At 43.3% G+C, this 22889-nt stretch overlaps 1 long non-coding RNA gene across 1 annotated transcript; it reads right to left on the bottom strand.

The window, feature by feature from the left end:
- Window positions 1-223: 223 nt before the first annotated feature.
- On the bottom strand, window positions 224-22778 carry LOC140906667 (uncharacterized). The gene is made up of 3 exons (XR_012157201.2): window positions 22719-22778; window positions 3875-4157; window positions 224-324 (listed from the first exon to the last, which is right to left on the bottom strand). It is a non-coding gene; the product is annotated as an uncharacterized LOC140906667 (long non-coding RNA).
- Between the last annotated feature and the right edge of the window lie 111 nt (window positions 22779-22889).

The following is a 22889-nucleotide window of genomic DNA, read 5'->3' as shown; positions in this document are numbered from 1 at the left end:
GATCCCTTTATACTACAACAATGAAGATTTAAAGCACTGAACAAATTATTCAAATATTCTTTAGACCTTGCCATTGTTAATTAAAAAATTTTAAAGCACCGTACTGTTGTCCTAAATAAAAAAATAGAAATCCATTCTACAGCTGCTGCTTCCAGAGTTTATTTTTTAAAAAAAGGATGCCTATATTACATTTGATTTATCCAATGTTCTTTATATTAGTACATACATTGGCCATCATTCAAATCTGACATGTTATTCCTCTTGAATCTTTGGAATTCCCATCTGCCATGTCCACGTGTACAGATCCAGGCCTCTCAGCTGTAGCTGCAGGATTAATCATTAGTGTTAGCAGTTAGGAAACATTCACACCCTGAAACTGCATGTGTTTCTGCAGAGAATACTATACGTGCCTGAAGGGTTCTGGGTTTATTTCCCAATGGCTTACAGATCAGTTAACGATTAGAGGGTGGATGACTATGCTTATTTACATTAATTTAGCTGTATGGATGGAAAGGATGGGGGAGATTGTAGAGATGCTGTAAAGGGCTGAACTTGATCACAGTTTGGATGTTGGAGGAGAGCAATCAAAGATGTCTCTTAGGTTATGGGATTGCATTTCAGGGAGGTGTAGTCAGCCATAATGGAGCTGTAGAAAGAAGGGTGTAAGAGGAAAGTTTAGGAGCTAAGTTTTTGCCATGTTGTGTTTGACGTGATGGCAAGCCACCCAATATGATATGAAAAAGAGACAGTAGTCAATGAAATTCATCAAAGGGGGATGGGTCAAGTATGGAGAGGCAGATATGAAAGTCAATAGCCTAGAAGTTCTTGCGCTCCTTCCCCTTCCCCTCCATTTGTTACATCCACCTGGTGTCTCTTGTCTTATACTTAGATTGTAAGCCCTTTGGGGCAGGGACTGTCTTTCTTTATGTATGTGTACAGCACCGAGCAGAATGGGACCCCGGTCCATGATTGAGACTCTTAGGCACTACTGCAATACATATAAATAATAAAAACAATTGATGATTGGATGGTATTTCTCAATGATATAGGGTAGAAGGACAAAAGGAGGCACTAAGGACTGAGTCCTGCGAGAGACTGACAGGAAAAGAGAAAGAGCCTTTGAAGGACAACAACTGAGCATTCAGTGAAATAAGAGGGAAATCAAGAGGGGACAATGCTCTGAATGCCAAAAGATTATAGTAAAGGACAAAGAGAGGCTGATTCACAGTGGTTAAGGCAGCAGGATAGTCAAGCAGAATTAAAATATGACAGAGCCTGTAAGACTTATTGAGGAGGAGGTTTTAGAAGCTTTAGTGAGAACAGTTTCAGGGTATGTCTTCTACACCGTATCTGGGAGCGAGCCTCCCAAGCTGAGTAGATAGATTTGCATTAGCCAGCTAATAATAGCATTGTAGACACAGCAGCTCGGGCTCTCAAGCTTAGGGGGTCAGTCAGGCTTGACAGCCCAAGGTACAGACCGAGTTGCAACGTTCAAATTGCTATTTTTAGCATGCTAGCACAAGCCTCAATAGTGCAAGCCTGTCTACCTGGCCTCAGAGGCTCACTCCCACTGATGCAGGTGCAGTGTAGACATACCCTTAGTGTAGGAGAAAAGGGAAGAAGCTGTACTGAAGTGGATCTAACATGGGGATTACCTGCAGTTTCTCTTCCTGAGGGACACTAACACTTTACGATGACCTTGGCTATGTTTATTTTGATATTAAGTGGCTCAGAATGACTGATAGTTAGGAAAGTAATAGTCCCTTGTGCTGACAATTGTAGGGTTTGTCGAAGTCTTGGCATTGTTAGCTAGTACTTTTTACTGTTCCAGCTCTACTTGCTGTATTATTAGAAACCTTCATTTTGTGAGATAAAGTATTGCCCATATAAAAGTAGACAATAGATTCTGCTGGTGTCAGGTGCTAACCTATGTATATATCTCTGTAGTTCTGTTGGCAGTGGGACTCAAAAGGCCAGATCCTGGGGTCCCAAACTGTCTGTTTTGCCACACAGCCAGCATCAGTAGTTCTACACCACTCCCCAGAACAGGAATGTGTGGACTGTGACCAGAGCATTGCTGCAGTCCCTGGCTATGGAATGGCCTTAAAAGACTGCAGTACACAGGCATGGTGGAGGAGCCTTGAAGCTACTCCAAAATATTCCAGGGGCTACAATGTCCCCCAGAGGAGGAGCAGTAAAACCACCTTTGTTCCACCCTTTCCACAGCTGTGCTGAGTTTAGGATCTGGTTCTTCTTTGGAAAAACAAAATATTGTTATTTGTTGAGGTATGGTGGTATATTAATGATGTAACCCTCTGGTGGAACTTTAAGTTCTGTCAGTAAAACTTCAGTTTCTAGATCTGAAATGAAGTATAACAAATGTATTGAATTGGAATGACTTACATTAAACTGACTGCTATTTTTATAGCAAGAGTTATACAGGTACCTCACTGTAAAAACTAGATATAAGCATGATTGTGGCTATAACGTGTGGAACAGAATTGCTCTGGGAAGAAGGGCCTTCCAGTTTAAGTAGAGAGCACTATAAGGCTCCAGGCATTACCCTGATCTTTCATTTTGAGTAGCCCTGTTTTGAAAACTAGGAAGATCCCCATAAAGTCCTGGAGGGAGAGAATGAATCACCAGAATATGAACTGCAGCTATCAAAAATGTAGACATAGAATCTGCACATTTAACTCATTCGCTGTTTGTCCATGATTATAGTAATTCTTCCTGATCGATAACAGCTGTAAGATAAGACCAGATCTAATCTCTCACTAGGCACGCCCGTAAATGGCAACAACAACAAAAATCTTTGGAAGTCAGGCATTCTGGACACCGCAACCCCCCCACAGCTAAATAAAGACATAAAATCAGAAAATGACCTTTATTGTGTCATCTGACCTAATCATTGTCCATAACAAGCAAAAACCTAAGGGAACTACAAGATTGGAGAAAAGATGTACTGTACTAGGCACTGTACAAACACAGAGATGCAGACAGTCCCTGCCCCAAAGAGCTTACAGTTTAAATAGACAAGACAGACGTGGGGTGCGGGATGCGGTAGAACACAAAAGCAAAGTGAACAATGTGATGACAGCAAATGGCATGGTAATGCAATGTTTTTTGAGGGGAGGGGAGATGTTGAGGGAGGGGCTAAGCTAAACGGAAAGAAAAGGGAAGGGGATACTGAGGGAAAGGGACTGAGGGGAAAATGGGCAGGTGCAGAGTCAAGCTGAGGTGAAGAGACTGTGAGGAAGGAGAGTGTTGCAGCAAACAGCCAATCAACACTGTACAGAGAATGTCCAATTAAAATTGTAGAAAATTCTCTGAATGTGCCCAGGTCCCTGGTTTGGCTTCGTCTGCTCCTACCCTCTGGAATCTGTGGCTGGCACCTTTCTGCAGTTTCCCCCCACGGCTACTGATAGTTAGGGGGAGGGACCACCTGGGTCCTAGTTTGCTCAAAAGTTTGGGGTGTGTCTGCTACACAGTTCTGGGTCCAGGGAGCATGACCCAGGCTGGGGCCTATTTTACCATCTCTCTCCCTATGCAGCAGTCCCTGCTTTGGCTACTTCAGCAAATGCTTCTACCACACACACATATTAGCAGTCTTGTTTATTATATCCCTGTGATATATTTATTCTTTTATGCTCTGCCATTCGTGCACGTGTTTATTCATGTCAAATTGCACTCTGCTGGACAAAGCATGGAGAATGAAGGATGCTCAGCATGACTAAAGAGTCTGAGCCTTGTTAAGAAATGCATCAATAAACTCTCCAGAATTATTAAGGCAGGTTTATAAAGAGCTCCCTCCCCACCACCCTTCCGTCCTTCATTGTGTCCTCCCTCTTTCCTTCCTGGTGATAAAACATACCTCGTTCCAAATCAGACATTTTTAATCCCAAGCTCTCCAAAGCCATCTGTCCTTACTAGGTTTTTTTGTGGAGGGCAAGACTGTAATTAGACATGAAATAATTCTAGTTGATTATCGACTCATTTTGAGCTCATTTATATAATTAGAAATGGGAAATGATGGTTTTGTCTTGAACTTGTGAAGTGCTGTAGATGGGTTGGTTTCGTTATACTGAGCTGATGTGGGGGACAAAGCCAGCTTGAAATAGGAAAGATTCAGGGGTGATGTCTTGCCATGTGGCAACCTGCATGGGGAAAAAAAATATTGTGTGTCACAGTTTGTTTTGTGCATATCAGGAGTAGCCTCATTATGCAGGCCAGCTCTACCCTGGAGTGTGGTCAAGGCTGCTTTTTAGTCTAGACAGTCCTAGGCCATCAGGATTCATGAGTGATCAGAGGCTAGTAGTATTTGGATATTGTTCTTAGAGGAAGAAGTCAGAACAAACACTATGGGGGCTGAGAGGAAGAGTTTTAGGCCCTCAGTTGGGAGTAGAATTTCTTTTTCTGTTTGGAGAGGTCAACAGCGCTGCTTTCTGTGATTTGTTGTCACCTCCATTAGTAGTGGTGATTTATCAACCTGGTGTTATGTGAGTAAAGATGCAGCTCTTATATTCCCAGTAATTGCTGTTCTGCCGGTTTAATTATGTTTGGTAGGAAAGGAGAGCTTGTGCAACTTGCCAGATTGAATGGCAAGTAATCTCTCCTCTGAGTTCATCTCTTCCTTTCATAATTCATGGTAATAATGCAATACTAATGATGGCAGCTATTTCCATACAGATTGAGACTGGGGATTTCAGGCAGAGCGAATTTCCTATTACTGGCACTCACTCAGGAGTCCTGTTTCCGAATTAGAATAATCATTCAATTATTTTCATCTTTTCACTCCAAATCTATATGTATTTTTTAGCTCACTCAATGAAAATAATTCTCCTGGCCAAAAAAACAAAACAAATCAACCTTTGGCTGCTTTTTTAAGTCTTTGCGTTAATTGAACCTTTAATATGTTTCCCTCCAAACTGACCCCTCCTTTTATCCCTCCCATGAGATCTCATTAATTGAGAAATGAAACATAACCTTTAATACCTGTCGGCTAAAGTGACAGAGTGCTCAGATGTGAGATAACATTTATAAAAGTAAATTTATTTTTCATGGAATTTCAGTGACATTTGATATAAAAACAATTTACTTTCTACAACTAGACAATTAGTATATGAGGTATAATGAAATACAACAAGGATGGTGGTCCATGTTGTCTGATACAAGAAGATGTCTGTCTAGACCAGGCCTGCACAACATAGGGCCCACGGGCCACATGTGGCCTGAGTGGGCTCACTGTGCGGCCCGCAGGGGGTGAGTAGGTGGGCTCACTGTGCGGCCCACAGGGGATGAGTAGGCAAGCGGCGGGGTGGGGCAAGGGGAACCACTCTCCACCCCAGCTCACCTCTGCTCCACCTCCTCCCCTGAGCATGCCGCTCCACTCTGCTTCTCTTCCTCCCAGGCTTGCGGCGCCAAACAGCTGATTGGCGCCCCAAGCCTGGGAGGCGGGAGAAGTGGAGCAGCTGCGGCGTGCTCGGGGAGGAGGCAGAACAGAGGTGAGCTGGGGTGGGGAGCTGCCGCATGGCTCCCCAGGCCAGGGGGGATGGGGGATGGGGAGCTGCACAGGAGGGGCACCTCAGGGCGGAGGGGGGAGTGGGGAGCTGCCACAGGGCTCCCGGGGGGGGCAGGCACAAGGTGGAAGTTGCACCGGCCCCGGGTGGTGGGGAAGGAGGGTGTGTTTCCGCGGGGCCGGGCGGTGCTGGGTGGGGGGGTGTTTCTGCGGGGCCAGAGGGGTTTGACCCTCAGCTGTTCTCTTTGGAGTAATATGGCCCTCGCCGCTTTACGAGTTGTGCAGGCCTGGTCTAGACTGTCAATTCTCTGCAGCTTTCTACAGCAATGAAATCCAACAACTATCACAGATTGTTTTTCTGGGGTAAAGCATCAAATTCAATATGTTTATACACTGCATTCTTCCTACAAAGGATCACAGTGTTGTCCTGCTGGAGGGTGTTGGTAGCTGCCAACAAATGTGTTTTTGTTTTGTGGGTGTGCTGGCTGCCCTTCATCACGGCTAAATGGAAGAAACAATTAAGCTCCTTTATAGAGTAAAGATAGCTGAAACAATAGAAGCATCTGCCCAAAGCAGTGGCCAGATGCAAGGTCTGGGAAGAGGCTGAGTCATGTGGGCAGAGGGGTTTCCCTGGGGACTGATAGAAAATTTAAGGGCAGGGGCATTCACAGGTTGGAACTCTGCATGTCTGTTAGACGCAGAAAGCACGCAGAAATCCAGGAGAAGGCAAGAGAAGCACTGCTAGTAGGGCCCTGAGGGGAAGCTGAGAGAGAGAGAGAGCGCACACTTCTGTTGGGCATAGCACTGACTGGCAGGGCAGGTTTGGAAACTGTGAGCAGGAAACTGCTTGTGGCTGTTCGTTCCTACTATCTTCAGGAAAGCAGGATGTTGTGTACAAGCAAGATTGTACCAAAGAAATACCTGACTCCATCATCAGTTTCTCCTCCTAACAAAAATAATACAGCAAGGCTTTGAATATTGGCTAATGACTCCGCTAAAGGGGAAACAGTGTGCTTTACAAAGTAGGATAACGAGTCAATGGTGTATAAAGTTGAACACAGTGTCTCAGATAGATAGAAAGGAGAAAAAGCTGAATAAGAGAGACTAAAATAAAGCAGGAGTATAAAAGTAATGAAAGTGCAAGTAAACAGCCTAGGATGGTGGAGAAAGACCAGAAGGCTCCACTAGTGGAGGAAGGAAATGGCTGACTATGTTTTAGTGGTATTTGCAGGTTGAACTATACATGCAGTTTTCCGAGTGAGCATAACACAGGAGCTGTGCCTCAGAGGGTTAGAGAATTAGTTCAAACTGGGGGGAAAGAAAATTAAAAGAGTGACCTCAGAGCTCTGGAGCTCTGATGAGAGAAAATGGATGGATGGATGGAAGGTGAGACATGTAGGGTGAAACTTTACCCTTGTAAATTACTGAAAAACAGGATAGGAATTCTTTGTAATTGGACTTCGATATTAATAGAAAGATAATGAAGGCACCACAGGATAGGGTTCCATTTCTTGCTGCTTGAAAGCAGCATACATCCCCTCAAGTTTAGAAAGTATGGGCAAAATCCTGGATCCATTGAAGTCAATGGCAAAATTCCCACTGACTTCAGTGGAACCAGGATTTCACTCTAGGGATTTTGGAAATCTACAAAAAAGAGAGTGACAAAAGTGGAGAAAGGACAAACGAGAGACTAGTTAACAGGGAAAATATTTAAAGCAGTAAAAAGTATTTCCCTGAAGAAGGGTCAAAGTGATAATGGAGTCTGGTGATTTTCAAACACAGACTCATATACAAAGGATGTACCAGAAGTAAAAATAAGTCCGATGTTGTAGAAGACTCTCCAAGATTTTGGTAAATATTGACATTAAGGAGAATGATGGAAGAGTCAGAGACATTGGGGGTGGGGGGAAGGGGGAAGAGAACTTTTCATCCGATTAATATATTTAGTCTTTTGAGCAGAGGGAAGTTATTGAAGGTAAAACATGATAGAGACCAGATATGCAGATAAAAGGTAAAGGGATCAAGGGAAAGTTGAGGCATGGAGTTATAAAGTGTATTGTCATTAGCTTCTATATCTGCCACACTATCTATAAGAGGGCCCAGAAGAAGCAGAGCAAGCAAAGAGATTCAGGGTTGGAGGCTTGAAGTACTCTGTGGCTAAGGGACAAGAAGATGTCAAGTCACCACCAAAAGTTAAAAAGGAGTTATTAGAGAGGGGAGGATTCAAATATGGAGAGCAGGGGAGTGGAGACTTGTTTCAGGTCTTTATAAAGAAGGCCATTAACCACCCATGGTAGGATAGTTGAAAGGGCTGAATACCGGACTGAAAGCTGTCCGTAAGGGTTTTAGGAAAGGTGGTCATGGAAACATGAGGAGATCACGGTCTCAAAAGACTACCTGAGGGGATTAGCAGTGCCATTAGTGGATGGAGGTGAGAAGAGAAATGGAGATAAGTCTCAAGTTTAACAAGTCACTTCCCTCTTTCATTCAATGGTCCATGCTCCCCGTCACCTTTGTTCCCCACACAGTACTGCCTATCCTGGTCCACCACCAAGTCCCCTCACCCTTCCTGTCACAAGCACAGACAGAAGAGAAGAGCATCTATCAGAGTGAATGGACGACGCTTGACAATGTGGGAGCACATGGGACCCTTGTATAAATCCAGGGTGTAGCACTAAACATCAGTGTAGTCCTTGGAAATCCAGAACACTTGAGAGGCATGATAATAAAAGATTTGTACTGCTGAGGTAGCCTCCTAAGACTTCAACCCCATTTCTAAACAAATGGGAACAGGAAATTGCTTGTGAATCAATAGATACTAATGGACAGGGCAAAATAATAAAGCTGAAGGATTTGAGCAAGATAAAAATGTACAACCTGTTAATACTTTTAACAGTGTCCTGTACATTAAAGGGGATAAAAGAAATCACTAATTTTCTCCTGCAGCTTCTTTCACTAACTGTCCCCCCCCCGCATGCATTCCTGACAAATCATTTAAAAATAAAGAGAGAGCTTCAGTTTCATTAGAGTCTGAAGTCAAAATTTCAAACCTGGGTGTCAAAATTTTATCATCTAAATCCATATTTAGGCATATAAATTGCACCTGCAGTTTCCATTGACTTCAGCAGAAGTTTTGGGTGCTCCCTCATTATACTGGGAATGAACTGCAGCCATTCATTCAAAGATCTGTAACAAGGAGGATGGCTTAGCTTGCTGGAACTACATATTCCATTGCAATGTGTTACTGATCATATTTGAAATTATTCTTCTTAATATTCCAAGGAGCTTGTGCCATCCTCCTTATTGGCAATGCAGTCCCAACGCAGCTGAGATGATACCATGCAAGTGCAAGGAAATGGACATGTGGACTCAAAGTTTAAGGATGTATTTTAACCAGATCTGTCTAAGTATATTCTTGCCATCTTCTCAGTTCTCCTCAATGACTGATAACAACAAAATGCCTGCAAAATTTGTTTGTAAGATGACTCACTGCTGGGCATTGATTCAATACAGGGGAGCATTTTACATCATTCCTATTTTTGGGATCTTTCACATAATCCCAGACAGTGTTTTATAGATGTAAGAAAGCTCTGTCTCTTTGCTACTTTTGAGAAGAGGTGATGCATTGGCAGGGGAGTACAATCTTTCTTCTTCACTAGTGAAGTTTTGAAAGTGTGAGGTGAGCAAAGGCAGTTGGGGGCTTTCCAACAACAAAATGGTGATGGGACCCAGTCCTGCTCCTATTGAACTCAGTGGTAGTTGAGCCCGTAAGGTCATAAAACAAATACCATCTCAGTAATTTTAGTTGGCAGAAGAATGAACCTAAAGAGAAGAGTAGAGCTTCTTCCAGAAGCAAATCTGATATCTTACCCTTTTGGGAAAGGATATGGGAAATAACTACCTCAGAAATACATACAAGGTGATTTACTTTTTAATGGACAATTTGACCTTTAAAAATACTCTGCATGAAAATTGACCATTGAATCAAACTGTTTGGGGAAGGGAATACTGGCAAGAGTAAATAAACACTCTTATCATTTTTATGAGAGAGAAAATGTACTGTAAATAATCTGCTGGGCAGTCCCAGTTTATCACTTGATTGCAGAAGTGGATCTGGGCAAAAGATAAATAATTCACACTCCTAGCCAAATCAAATGTCTTGCAAGGTTTCCCATATTTTGAATTTGTAGTCAAGCCAGAGACCACAGGAGCAAACTTTCCAATTTGATCTTGGAATTTCCACTTCTGGTCAGGACTGGGAAATGCAGAGGCATCATCAGTATGTGGAAAACAAGATTAAAAAAACCAACCTTATACCAACATATCAGAACCACAGAAATGGTTTGATCTGAGTCAATTCTTGTGTTATCCAATCCATTTAATCCATACTTACCGGTATCTCATTATGGACGAGAGCATGCTGTTCAAGCACAGACCTTGGTCGAGGGCAGGGTATGGTGGAACTCCACTGGGCTTGGAGCAGCTCTGACAGGAATTCTGCCTCAGTCAGGCCTCCTGGATTGCCAGGGCACACAGATCTATTGCTGCATGCCTTTGTGGAGTGCAGCTTACTCCCACAATGTGGATGGCTGTCTCTGCTGCTGACAGAAGGGAATGGGCATGGGTCTGTCTTCTGCTTCCCCCTCTTGGGGTACCATGTGCCCCCAGGGGAATAACAGTGGAGCAGCACTTGCACTCCCAAAGGTTCAGGAGTTGCCATTCTGCATTTGCCCCTTATATGAACTGAACAATCCTTATGCCCACTTCACACCCACTGCCTACCTGCATAAAAGCCTGGAGGAAACTGAGCTATAATATTATCTCCTCTGACAGCAGCCTTTGCTGTTCACCTCCTACTGCCTTGGAGATCATAGTCTCCATGCCCTCCACTCCTCAGGGACATCACTGTCTGATTTACACTAGGTCTTTGATTACAAGGTGATGACATCATGGCTAAAGGGGGACATTTACAAAGCTATATCCTGCATTATTTACATGGGTCTCAAGGGAACTGGCCTTCTAAATCTGCTTCATAGACTATACTCATACAGGGAGGGGAAAAAATAAAACCTTATTTCTCACCCGTTACCATCCCATATAGGGCAGATAACTTTTCACAGCGACCAGATTTCCTTTCTTCCCAGTACATCCAACAAAAAGGGAATACCAAAATTAAGCAAACATGGTCACTTTCCTTAGGGCAGAGAAGCAGTAGGAAACCAGAAGGCTGTGTAAAGTATGTACCCATGAGGTCAAAGCACTGGGCTTGTCTTATCCATATGCCTCAAACTTAAGGACAAAGAGAACATACACCAAAGGAATGCATAAGGAAATTTAGAAAGGGATTTTCTAGCCTGGACTACCCCAAGATGCTCTGAAGGGCCATGGGCCACCACGTGTTGGCTGGTATTTCCTGCTGATTGGCAGGCGAGCTGGGCAAAAGAAGCGGTCGTTCACCCTCTCTCTAGAAATCTGAATTCAAGGGCCTATATATTTTTTAAATATTAAATGGAGGGTGAGTTAATCAAGACCATCCCAGGCCCCGTAGCTCATGTCTTTCCTTGTCCGTCCACCTAAAAACTCTGCCATACAAAGTAACTGGAAATTTATCCTTAATTAAAGAGAAGTGAAAAGTGATAGTATGGTGTCTGCTTTAATCTACCTGGATTCCTGAGAGCATGGAGTGTTTCTTGTTTGGCAGCTGTAAGAAAGTAAGTTTGATTCTCTATAACAGTCTCTCCTTATACCACCAGACAGAGGATGGGGCTAGTTCTTGGGGCTTTCAGGACCTGTGTCAGGGGTGGCCAAACCACAGCTTGCAAGCCATATGCGGACCCTTTTACAGTTAAGTATGGCTTGTAGAGCTCCCTTTTCCTCCGCATTCTCTGCCTAGACTGGGGGGGGGGGTGAGCTCAGGACTTCTGTCTTGTGGCCTGGCTAGGGTCTTCTGCTCAGCAAGGAGGGAGGTCTAAGGGCTTCAGCCCTGTGGGAGGTGCCTGCCAGGACTTGGGGCTTCAGCCCCGCAGGGCACACCTGCTGGGTCTGGGGGCTTCAACCCTGACACTCTCTGCTCCACAGGGCAGAAGACTTTAGCCTCACCACCCCAACGCAGGGCTGAAGCCCCGAGCCCCAACAGGTGTGCCTGTCTCTCGAACTTCTGAAGATTATTGTATGCAGCTCGGAGAGTCAGTAAGTTTGGCCACCCCCGTTCTATGTTATGGCTTGATTGCATCTAGACAAGAGAATCTCCCTTCCCCCAATGTGCTAATCAGAGTGCCTGATCTCCCCATTTTAGCTCTGTTTTGTTTCATCCTGCAATTGTTTGGCTGTCCTGTAGAGAGAATGGCATGAATATCCATGTTTGTGAAGCCATCTGAGGAAGACTTTCATATAGCTGTTAGCTTCTCTGATGTACGGTGTGTTCTGAATGCAAAGCTGCTTGCAGCCATCCACACTGTGCCCATTTTCAAGATGATTGCTTGCCATGAAACTGTCTGTGCCAATCCAGGATGCAGGGTGTCTATGGCACCCCAGTGGGCATTTTCATTTATTAAGTGGTTCCCAAAGAGCCTACCCTGGAGCATACAGGAGATCAAACAGGGGTGAGGATCTGTACATCAGAGTGGGCCATGAATTACAGCTCTTATTACTCAACTAGAGTGTGTGTTGCCATTATTAAAGGTTATCAGGTTAGACTCAAATGACAAGGCAATGATAAGGTATTGGCATGGTGGATCCAGTTCATTTTCTTTTTTGTTTTGTTTTAAAAGCTTCTCCTGTGAAATATTTCATGAGTCTAACAATATTTCAGGCTGGTGGGTGTTCCCCCATTGAGGAAGTCCCATTGTCATTGTCATGCTGAATATTAAAGTGTGCAGGGTTAAATCGTATCTTCTCATGGAAAGACCCACAGGAGAAGGGTAAATGGTCCATGAAACCGCCCGTGAGTTACCGCCCAGAGTTTCCATCATAGCTTTCCTTTGAGAGAAGAGCCCCATGGAGGAGGCATGGTAGGCTTCCTCCCAACGTCATAAGTCCTGGTGATCTGTTGAAGGATTTTCTCTCTCACAGAGAAAATGTCCCTCCACGCTACTTCTTTGACCCATTCCCACCTGGCAACAGGGCTCCTGCAAGATCCCATCATCTGTGTAACTGCTTTCCTTCCTACCCTTATACCTTATTGAAGAAGTGCAGGCATGGAGCCTAAGTTAATGCCACTTCAATCACTAACACAGGTCTGATGCTTGCTGGGATATACATAGTCTCAGGATGGGAGAATTTTGAAGATGTGGCTCCTTTCACTCTCCCTGACCTCCCAAAAAGTCTTGCAGAGTTCCATTGCTGGGGATTCTGTGGTGCTCCAAGAAAGAGGACTGATGCCACAGAGTCTATACTTGCTCTTTCTGTACCCTCTAGGGAAGATTTGCTTCAGCTGGGTGCTCTCCACTTGCAGGAATGGAGGGGCTGATCCATCCCCAGTTCCATTAAATAAAGTAACCTTCCATCACATCAGAACTCTGCATCTCCCAAATATAACGGGAGCTGTTGGTGCACAGGACCTCTGAAAGGCAGGGTACTTACTTATGTGCCTACTGTATCTTTTGACACTCTCATTTTGAAAATGACAAGAAAGAGCCTAAGTACTCAGCATGGACACTGAGGAGCCTAGAGTGCTTTTCATAAGTTTTAGGTTTGCTCCAGTGCCCCAACTCCATTGTTTATAGCGTGCCATGTCCTGGATGTCTAAATGGCTTCCACCACAACGATGACTGCCTTCCAGAGAGCTTAGTGCATTGAATTTATAGAGAATGCTGGATCTCCTCTACACTGAAAGTAATGCATTTCTAAAGCATTTTTAAAGCAATACTGTTATACTATGTAACAGAGCCATCAGAGACTATGGCTTTGGTTAAGCACTGTTACACCACATTAGAAGAGACCATGCTATTGCTTCATGGCCGCTACCTTCAGAAAACTTACAATATGAAGTGTTTCTGCCAGACAAAAAGCCCATGATGGCCAGCCATTTTCGCTCCCTTTCCCCATGTGATCTGCAACTGAGGAACACTGTCCTCAGTAGAGCTCTTTCTTTAATAACTTGCAGCTGACTTTACTGGCTGTTCTTGCAGTCTCCCAAGAGATGTTTATGAAGTGTTCAAGGTTCAATTATTGCTGAATCAGTGCATCTTCATACAACAGGAAAGAAGAAATTCTCTTCAGCCAGTGTGTTGTACAAGAACTTAATTAAAAGCAGCCCTACAGCTGGCTGCAGCCTGTTGGCCTATTGCATTTTGGCAAACATTCCTAATGAAATTTGAAAGCAGGAATTTTGTTTGCTTAGCATGGGACACAAGTATATCTGACAAAGGTGGATCTACAGAGAAGTATTTAAAATAAATGTATGTTATGGAGCCTCACTCACTTATGTCCTGTAGCCAAATGTACATGTAATGGACAATGCATCCAGCCATATCGCCCCAATCTCATTTCTGGAAGAGATAGTGAAAACCCTGCTGTAAACAACTGATTCTTGATGTTTACAGTTTATAACACCTCAGTCTGCCTTAAAGACCCATCTTTGTTTTGGTATCAAATGCGACAGACCGGTCTAGTGTATTTCACTAAAATTCTCTTGGTTTTAAGACAGACACTCCTAAAGTGCTTCTGTGCTCTTCAGCTTCCTAGTTCATCAATGTCTTTTAGAAATAGTTACTCATTCATCACATACCCCTCATTATGGCAAATGATGTCCTTAGTTGCAGTAAATGGGCACATCGGGAAAAGATGTTCACTTTTTGTGAAAGGAGAGGCCCTGTTTTGAGGTTTCCACAAGCAATGTCAAATTTCTGAAGTACTTTTGAGGTTTCTTTGCAAGGAAATAAATTCCTTGGTTATATAGTTCCCTCATTGCCTCATCTCTTTTCCATTATGGCTATTGAGTATTCGAAAACATCTGGTGAAGCTTTGATTACAAACCCTAACTGCACTGAACACAAAGGACTTTGCAGTTCGTAAGTGCTTTCGTTGCTTAAATACTGAGTCTTGGTCCTTTTTAATACAATGATAGACTATGTTCCATGTTATATTTATAGATGGATTAAAAGAAGTTCAGACATGTGGAGAAAGATTCTGGTCACTGGAGAAAACTTTGGTGCTGCTGTTTCTTCACTCTGCTAGTAACTGATTCACAAAGCTATAGACATAGATCAAGTGAGGCTAGAGAGATACCACAAGAATGTCAAAAACAAATGCTTAGTCAGCCCAGTGGACTGGCATCAGTAATGCATGCTGTATAGCTGGAGGCTGAGGCTGATGGTTTCTTGAGGGTTCTGAGACAGGAATGATGATGGTCACTCAATGTATACATGCTTCCACAAAGGGATTCATACTGATTTTGGTCCTGGAATGGGTTGATGATCTCTTATTTGAAGGTGAAGGAAGATAACCCCATTCCAAAGTAATATGACTGGAGGGAGTTCAAAGTGGGGAAATATGGGTTCCCAGAATGATGGGGAAATGGGATCATAAAGACCTATTTGGACTGGCTTTCAGTCAGGGTGTGGCTTGGAGAAGGAGAAAATAGAAACTGTTTGATCTAGAATCCTTAAGCATTCAAATATATGACAAATATAAATTCTCCCCTGATTTGTCTTTCTTCTGTGCTTCAGTGAAGCTTAGCTTCAGTGAAGAACACAAGTAAGAGCCAGATGTAGATTATGGATATTTAACTCTGTTTTGTGTTTTAAAGCTATTTTATCTCTGCTTGGAGCTACCAGCCACAAAACTACTTAAAGTTATAGATCATAAAAAACTATAAAAGGACATGTTTACACCTTAAAATGCTTGAGACAGAGAATGGTTTTTCAGTAAGGTCTGCAGCAAAAGAAGCTAGGTGAAAGGTAACTTCACATCCTTGCCAATTGTCCTTTGTCTCTAGTGACAGTCACACATTTGCCCCTGCTATGACTGTCACTCATCCTTGCTGAAACAGTATTGATAAGCAGGGCTGCAGGGACTGACCAAGGTCCTATTCCTAGCTGCTAGAAGCTACTTGGGTTTCTGTGCAAGCATCTAGGCTTCCTCCTTTCACTACTCCTCATGCTGGCTCATTTATCCAGAAGTGGATTTAGGGACAGTGACCCAGGCGACCCCCTGGGGTGATGGGCTTGGGGGGTGCTGGAGTCAGGGGTGCTGTTTTTGTTGTTAGTGATAAAAGGGAAAATAGAATGTTTGAAGTAAAATGTTTCAGGTATTCCGTATATGGATTCATTTTTCACTAACCTCCTAGAATGTTCTGGACCTTTGTAGAATCTCGTGGAACTTCCAGACTTTGAGAACTACATTTTCCTCAAACCTACTAGAATGTTGTGAGCCATGCCCCTCTAAGGCGCAGGGCGTTGCCAGTTAATCAGTGAGATATAAAAATGAACTGAAGTGAGTGCCCAGCTGTGATATTGTGAACCTTGTTTTATTGTATAACTGTGAAAGTGTACTTGTGTTTTAAGACTGGGGGGGGGGTGTAAGTAGTGACTTACACTAGTGTGTAAGGACATATTTAATGAGATGCCAGAGATATCTATTGAACCCCTATCTACACAACAATATAAACAGATGATGTTTGATGACTTTCTAAGATTGCGGAACATAGACTTTGGCTTTCCCTAATACTGTCTATTTTCCCCCTGTAGAAAATAAAAGATGCCCTCAAAGAAGTCTACAGGAGCTCAGTATAGGAAGCAAAAAGCTCAGTTGCAATCTAGTTTGCAGCAAGGGGCAAATTTGATGGGAAAATATCTGAAACAGAACAACATTGATTGGACTTATCTTATGTGACCGGGATAAATCATGCATCAAAGTTGTGAAATGGCCTACAAATGCAATAAAAATTAAGCTATTAAAATGTTTAACAAATGAAGGGGAAGGGCACTGAAGGCGCTCCTCGCCTGGAGCGCCATTTGGTCTAGGGCTGGCCCTGCCCTCGTCCCCAATATGTCTCACTGCAGCATAAAGCTCACTGGTGGTCTGAACAAGCAGTGGGAGGGCGTCACTCATATTTGCTTGCTCACCTGAAATGGAAGGAGTGGTCAGTGGGGAAGACAAACTGAATCAGATAAAGCTCACATGCTTGCACTGGTGAAAAATGTCACTAAGAGCTACATGGAACATAGCAGTTATTAGCCCAAATTTTCAAATACAGGTGCCTAAAATTAGCTTCCTAAATCCATCTTTAGGCATCTAAATAGAAGTGACTTGATTTTCAGAGGTGCTGAGCAACTTCACCTGTCTTTGAAGCCTTAATTGGAATATGGCTGAGGTGATCTCTGCACTGCCCTCCATTGTACCCTTTTGGTCAGTTAGGTTTATTAACTAGGTAGTCATGTTTCCCAGTCTAGTTTCAACTAAAGATCAGAATGTTTCCTATTCTGCTTTTACAAGTTCCAAAAGGCCTTGATCAGATCCTTTAACCCACATGGACCTGAAGAGAGTTACCTCTCTAAAAACAGGGTGTATGGCTCTTACATTCCAAACCCACATTAATCCTCCAGGATTTGGGTTCAGTTTGATCCAAAATACTGATAAGGCTTGTTATTGCAGTCTGAAAGTGGAAATTAAAATCCTAAGCTCTGGCAACCCCATGTCCCACCCCTGCTTCAACTCCACTCACAGCTGTTGTCTTCTGTCTAGGTGCCCAAATACCTCCCTTCACTCACTCAGGTCCATTTTCTTCAGGAGGGAGACTGCTGCCCTTAAGAACTGTACATACATTGGTTCTTCTTTGGCTATTGCCAGGTCCAGGTGCCACCCCACACTGTAATCCAAACAACCTAGCAAATATGCAAGGGATTCTGGGAACTTTAGTTCCTATGGGCAACACTAACATAAATGAGCGATATGTCCTCTTTGGAGTGTAGCTGCTGTGTGTGTGTGTGTGTGCGTGTGAGGGTCGGGCCAACTACCATCTTTGTGAGATCCTTTTCAGATTAGTGCGGGTTGGTGATCTGACATAGCAGACCCTTCCCCCTGGGGCAGTGAAGGGTGGTGAGGATCAGCCAGCCAGCAACCACTGCAGAGCCCCAAAGGCGGAGAGTTCTGTGCCTCTCCCATCCTTTCAGGACAGCAATGCAGGAGGGTCCTGGGAGTCAGTGAGTGAAGACTGAAAAAGTGGAAAGTCTTGTAAGAATAACTGTTCGTGTGAGACTTCTGTCATTTTGGTATAGATCTGGATTAGGATCCAGGCATATGCTGGGATTCAGATACAATCCCAAGTGAACATTTTAACTATGGCTGCATCCAGATCTGCAGTCTCAGCCTATCTCTAAATTTGATCGGATGATGATGGTAGAAATGCTGAAATTTCAGTCTCTGTATTTTGTGTGTCATTTGCATTATGAACATCTGAAAAAATCGTATTTAATAACAGATCCCTGTGACTTGAACTTGGCTGTTAACCACAGGCCTTGAGAAATATTGGAACTTTTGCCTCTACTTCCTTTAGATTTGGCACAGAATTCTATTTCATGACAGTAGTACACTTGTGATCTTCATTGTTCCTCTTATGAGGCAGATATTGCTGCAGAAAACTGCTCTACACAATTTTGGGAAAAAATGTGTTCCCCTTCTTTGCCAGCTGCTTCTGGAAGGCTCATTATACATGAGAGGAACTTGAAGGCCTTCCAGTATTGCTTTTTAAAAAACTACTTCTTTCCCCCATGCAATATAACACTTGGTGATTTTAACTCATGGGAGTTAGTCTGTCAGTGTTTGCCATGGGGGACTCTAGAAAGAAAAGGAAGCATTGGTATACTGGAGGGAATTTTAATCTTCAAGATTGGAGTTCAAGCTTGTGGAGTTCTCTGCTTCTGCTGATATGGTTGATGGCATCACTAATTGAGTGCTGGTCCCTATGTCTATACCACTGGGAGGAGTGTGGTATACATGTGCTCCATGCACCTGACACTGAAAATGTTTGCAAGCAGTGTCCATAGATCCATGCCTGTGCCCTTATTCATCTCATCCTCTGCACTGAAGGTATAAGAGGCGGAGCGGACTGACCATCTCTTCAATTCCTTCTTAACACTGTATGAGTCGGAACTTCCAGAGCTTCTCTTTTCTCTTCAATCCTGTCCTTGTCTTCGAAACCTGTCATTATTTCTAAGTTTTTATCAATTTTATCTTTAGTGTCCCTAGTTTTCATAGTGCTATTACTAGAGCTAGTGCATGGTTAGAATACCCAGCCTGGGGACCCTTCTGGATATGGGAATTAAATTATTCCCAAAACACCAGGCTTTAAAAGCTGTCTTTCCTGTTCCCTCTCCTTCCTGGTCAGTGTTGAGTACCAGGACACATAACATAAGCTTCTGGACATCCTGTACCCATGTGATCCAGATGGATAATACTTCTGGTGAATGAAGCCAGCAAGAACAGTGTGACTTATACTGGCAACATGCACCCTTACCCCAAGAGGGATGGGCAGCATTACTTTGTACCAGCTGAGGGAGCAGTTTTTATTTATCCTCCCCCACACTCACCCGCACTGAACTCCCTAGTTGTTCATGATGCCACAGAAAGATCTAGGCAACAATATCAAAGTGTCATCCCCACCGATAAGAAGGCCAATCATCTGGATCTGCTGGGGAAGAAGGTGTTTATGGCTACTAGCCTCCAGTTTAGAATATCTATCAAGTGCTGTTGGCTAACTATGATTTTTTGAATAATTCAAAGTTCCTAGTTTTTAAGGACAAATTACCCTACCAGCTAGGGCTCACTTTCAAACCCTTATCAACAAAAGCAAACTGGTAGCCAGAACTTCATTATAATCTATGTCTGATGCAGCTGAAACTGCATCAAAATCAATAGCAACTGTCATTGAGATGTGCTGGGAATCATGGCTACACTCTTCGGGGTTTCCCAGGGAGGCCCTGAACACTGTAGGGAACTTGCCCTTTCATGAAACCAATGTTTTCAGTGAAAAGATGCTTGAGTCTTGTACTTTCTAAAGGACTCCAGGGTGTATATATACACTAAAAGAAGAAGAAATATCATAAGCAACTGCAGAAACTGAGTCCTGTGCCTCAACCATTTTACCTCAGTGCTCCTCTGAACCATCTCATAAAAGTCAGAGAGTGCAAAGGCCATGATACCCTGCTCCTTGCACTTTAACCCCACCTCATCCCCAGGTCAAAAGATACTTTAGATGAGATTCTCGGGAGTTATGAACCATTGTTGATGCCACCAGATTGCCTTTGGAGGTCACTTGGTATTTCTTTCCCACAACTGGAGGGCAATAACTAGGGCCCTACCAAATTCACGGCCATGAAAAATGCATCATGGATGGTGAAATCTGGTCTTTTGTGTGCTTTTACCCTATACTATACAGATTTCATGGGGGAGACCAGAGTTTCTCAAATTGGGGGTCCGAACCCAAAGGGAGTTGCATGGGGTCACAAGATTATTTTACGGGGGGTCGTAGTATTGCCACCCTTCTGTACTGCCTTCAGAGCTGGGTGGCTGGCGAGCAGCAGCTGTTGGGCGGGTGCCCAGGTCTGAAGTCAATGCCCCGCCAGCAGCAATGCAGAATTAAGAGTGGCAATACCATACCATTCCACCCTTACCTCTATGCTGCTGCCTTCAGAGTTGGGTGGCTGCTGGCTGAGGGCCCAGTTCTGCAGGCAGCAGCGCAGAAGGTTGGCAATATCATACTAGGCCATCTTTACTTCTGTGCTGCTGCTGGTGGTGGCTCTTCCTTCAGAGCTGGGCTCCTGGCCAGCAGCCAGCCCTCTCCAGCTGCCCAGCTCTGAAGGCAGCACTGCTGCCAGCAGCAGCGTCGAAGTAAGGATTGCAGTATTGCGACCCCCCCCCATAATAACCTTGTGCCACCTCACAACTCCTTTTTCGGTCAGGACCCCTGCAATTACAACACTGTGAAATTTTAGATTTAAATAGCTGAAAGTACGAAATTTAATTTTATCTCTACATACCATCCTTTGGTGACATGTTCCCAGTCAATATGGTGATAAGTTGAAATCCCCCATTATTACTGGGTTTTCTATTTTTGTAGACTCTCTACACAGGTATGTGAAAGATTTTAATCTATTTAATTTTAACATGTATTTTGGACCAGTCCAGGAAATCCTGTATGCACACAACTCCTACTTCAGTCAATGAGAGTTCTGTATATTGAGGAGTTCTAAGATCAGGCCCTTTTTGGAATAGTACATTCTGTGTATGAATAAAGTTAATAATAAAGGATCATAGAATCATAGAAATGCAGATGTGGAAGGGACTTTGAGAAGTCATCAGGTCTAGTCCCCTGTACTGAGGCAGGACCAAGTAAACCTAGACCAGGGATGGCCAAACTTACTGACCCTCCGAGCCGCATACGGTAATCTTCAGAAGTTCGAGAACCCAATGCATCTGTCGAGGCTCGGGGCTTCAGCCCTGCTCCTGCTGAAGCACCAAACCCTGTAGGTACCTCCCACAGGGCTGAAGCCCCGAGACCCCCTCCCCGAAGGATGGAAGCCCCTGGCCCAACCACCCTGCTACAGGGCTGAAGCTCTGAGCTCCCTCTGCCCCTATCTGGTAGTTGGAAATGGAGGGTGGGGAGTGTGGGGACTGGCGAGCTGCATTTTAACTGTAAAAGAGCTGCATGCAGCTTGCGAGACACGGTTTGGCCACCCTGATGTAGACCATCTCTGACAGGTGTTTGTCCAACCTGTTCTTAAAAACCTCTAGCGATGGGGATTCCACAACCTCCCTGTCTAAATTTGGACCAAAATGGCAAAAAAGATGATTTTTTCATAATTTTCTTGTTAATTCTTGACCAGCTCTTCAGCTTTAGAAATTTCAAAATTTTGATGAAAAATGACAAAAAAAAAATAGACAAAATGTTTGGAAAAGGTTGGGGGTTTTTTTGCCATTTTTCAACCAGCTATAACCATTTGAATTCCTTGTTTCGCAGCATTGTTGGAAATCATCAAGCCAAGAGTCTGAGAGATAATGTACAGTATATACAAAAAGAAAAATATGGAAATTGCTAGTTCAGGGACTTGCTAAGGGGATACAAACCCTTTCACTTTTAGATTGCTATTTTGAGGTTGGCCCAGACAAGTAGCAATCAATGTTCTTATCTAATGAAAGTTCCCATATGGTTCTTGTGATCTGTGGGTCATCTCTGTCCAATTCCTAGGAAGCAGGTATCCCATCAGACAAACTGTCTGATTTTATACTAGTTCTCAGGATCAGTGGAGAAGATTGAACTACCCTAACACCTTAGAGATAGCCCTTCCTCATACCTTAGACATGACCCTTCAAGGTCTTGGTTGGAGTAGGATGAAGAAACTGAAGGTGCTGCTGCCTATGCATATCAACTCTGTGGATAAACTGAGGCTTTCACTCTTTGGGATTGTCCGTCTGATATAATTCACACAGCAAAATGTGAAAGCTAGAAGGAAAAGAAAAGCTGGTTGGTGTAATTTACATCTTTATTATAAGTTGATTCTGATTTTGTTGCCAGCTGGCATCTTTTAAAGCTTACAGCCTCAGGGATCTTCATATTTCTCAACATTTCCTGTAATCTTGATTAGCACCCACTTATGCAACTTATCTCTCCTTATATGTCAACACTGTATTCCTAATATCTGAAAGTTGAGATGGCAAATTCCTTTGACTATGCCAACTTACAAGGAGGTAGGATCAAAAATCTGAATGAGTATAGAGATTTAACACCTTCCCACTCTCATGGTGGTCTCTTAAGAATAGGGATGGGATACTATTGTGTATTGGCATAATTTTTAAAATATTTAGGAATCTAGTGTAATTTTAAAAACTATCTAGGTGTCTAGCTCATATTAAAATCTATGTTAGTTAGGCCCAGCTACATCTTTAGGCACCTAAATAACTTTAAAAATTTGTCCCTATGTCTTTTACACAGCATGTTAGTAAAAAGTCTAAAGGCTAAAATAAATTACAAAGAACACAATTTATTTAGAATCTCATGGGCTACCATATATCTGTTGGTTAGGAATGCTTGGGATGACATATTGTTGCATCTGGTGTTCTAGGCTGAACCTGTGTTTATTATTATTATTACAAGGACATCCAGGCTTAGAGCTGTGTTGAAGACCAGTTAAACAGTATGAAGGTGGGTAGCCATTTTGAATGTTTAACTACAGTTAAAAATATAATTTTCATACAAGCTTACATTTTGGAGGCAGCAACAGGAAGTTTGCCGAAAATCTGCCGGTGCTATACCTGCTGTCATACCTTTCAACCTGCCAAAGACCAAACATGAGATTCAATGTGTGAAAAAAAGTCAGAGTGAGGGACATCCAAAAAATTATTTTGAAAGGAAACTTAAAATGCCCTGGGTGTC

This window comes from Lepidochelys kempii, chromosome 1 (assembly GCF_965140285.1).
Source record: "Lepidochelys kempii isolate rLepKem1 chromosome 1, rLepKem1.hap1, whole genome shotgun sequence".
NCBI classification, from domain to species: domain Eukaryota; kingdom Metazoa; phylum Chordata; order Testudines; family Cheloniidae; genus Lepidochelys; species Lepidochelys kempii.
The sequence above is the reverse complement of the archived record's forward strand: the minus strand, read 5'-3'. Positions and strand labels throughout refer to the sequence as shown.